This window comes from Pinus tabuliformis, chromosome 3_2 (genome assembly GCF_031772625.1).
Source record: "Pinus tabuliformis cultivar Carrire ecotype Pingquan chromosome 3_2, CPIR1, whole genome shotgun sequence".
NCBI lineage: Eukaryota > Viridiplantae > Streptophyta > Pinopsida > Pinales > Pinaceae > Pinus > Pinus tabuliformis.
In genome coordinates this window covers 991,309,043-991,310,756 of record NC_142302.1, presented here as the reverse complement: position 1 = coordinate 991,310,756, position 1,714 = coordinate 991,309,043, and the positions used below count along the sequence as shown (strand labels likewise).

The 1,714-nt window shown below is 39.7% G+C and overlaps 1 pseudogene; it reads right to left on the bottom strand.

The window, feature by feature from the left end:
- Positions 1 to 568: 568 nt before the first annotated feature.
- LOC149183941 (BEL1-like homeodomain protein 4) lies at positions 569 to 1,202 on the bottom strand (annotated as a pseudogene).
- Positions 1,203 to 1,714: the final 512 nt, after the last annotated feature.

The following is a 1,714-nucleotide window of genomic DNA, read 5'->3' as shown; positions in this document are numbered from 1 at the left end:
AAATTTAATACACGCGAGCATTCCCAAATCGAGGTGTGAAATCCTCATGCAAATACCTACCACCCATGGTGGAGCTATGGTTGTATGAAGAAAAACCAATTGTATTTTCAAATCTTTGAAGCTTGTTTCTGTCATCGTTCCTAAATTTTTTGGTGTCGTGATCAAAATTCTAACACCCATGAGTTTCCTCGAGCCTTCTATCAACCCCTATGGTTGCAACATTCACTCAGGACAAAGACTGGGTTTCACCAACATTTCTATTAGTGTTCATATCTGCTTCTCTCATAGCATCAAATTTTTCAACTGGCCTAAACTGTGATTCTAGAGGCATGCTCATAGCTGTACTAGAGCTTTCTTGACCAGTTTGTGATGTGCTGCCACCGTGTTCAAATTTGGAACTCCCGCCTTTAGAAGCAGATTGCTTATCTGACCCTTCATCTAACATCATCTTTCCATGCTTATTCATATTTTTCTCATTCCCCATTGCACACTCTCTTTTATCTCCGGAGTCACTTTCCTTTCTTTTTAGAGTGATATCCATTTCGGATGATTCCTTGCTTTCATGTAGTTACATCTCTTCCACCATCAACTTCCAGAGCCTAACTCTAACATTTATGAACCAGTTGGAAACTTGGCTTTTTGTAAGACCGGTTTGTCTAGCCAACATATGTTTATAGACATCCGTAGGGTACTGGTGGAGAAAATGCTCAAATAACCATGCACGAAGAACAAACCCTGAACGTTCAAGAAGTCCTCGATGTGGACGCCAAGCATGTTGTTCAAGCATTCCTAAATGTTGCACTGCACATTGTTGCCTAAGATTTTGATCAATAAATCTTAATCTTGGTGTTTCCCCTCTCCTTACACCTGCAAGATTGGAATCCTTGCCCAATGCTTTACTTGTGACTCTAAGCTGATTATTGATTGAGTCTCTTAAACATTTAAAGTGCCTTGAGGGCCAAGGCAATGTATGGAGTTGCCTTTCCTAGACCGACTATAGATTCAAAAGCCGTAACAACCATCTGCATTTGTTCACAATACTACCTATATCTCCCGTGGACCTCTTCAAGCATCAATAAAAGCTTCATTCTCCTCCTCTGAATTTCAAATCTATTACCAGAATATGCCAGCTGCTCCATTATGCTTTCAATTGTTTCTCTAGAGGCAAAGGTGGTTGATGCTGCAGCACAGGAGTCACCCATTTTTCCATTGATATCACTTTTGATGTCTAAACTATTTTGAACAACACTGCCACCTCCTGAACTTCTACCCACCCATCCAACTTGAGGTTTAGAAAGTTTTTGCTTGGGCATATTGTTGTTCTAGTGCTGTCCCCCAACATTGGAAAACTCTTCGAATAACTGTCGGGATGGCTTCAAGTACTTTGAGCTTTTCAAGACACGAGCATAACTTGTGAATGGGCCTAAAGGTCCTACATTCATGTGAAGTACAATGTTTTAGCCTTCGCCACTAGTGTTCAAAATTGAACACATCAGAGCCCTTCAAAGGGACTCTAGCATGTCACAAAAGTAGGGAGCAAAATTTCCTAACAAAAAAAAAAAGTTAAAATTTGAGTTTTGCAAGTTTAAAAAAAAATGGAATAATATTATAAAATGTTCTAAAAAGGGCTCCCAACCCACAATTTTTTTTTTAAAATTTCAATTTCACTGAAGTCGGGACTCCAGTCTTTGACTCACCGAGTCACCATAGTGGT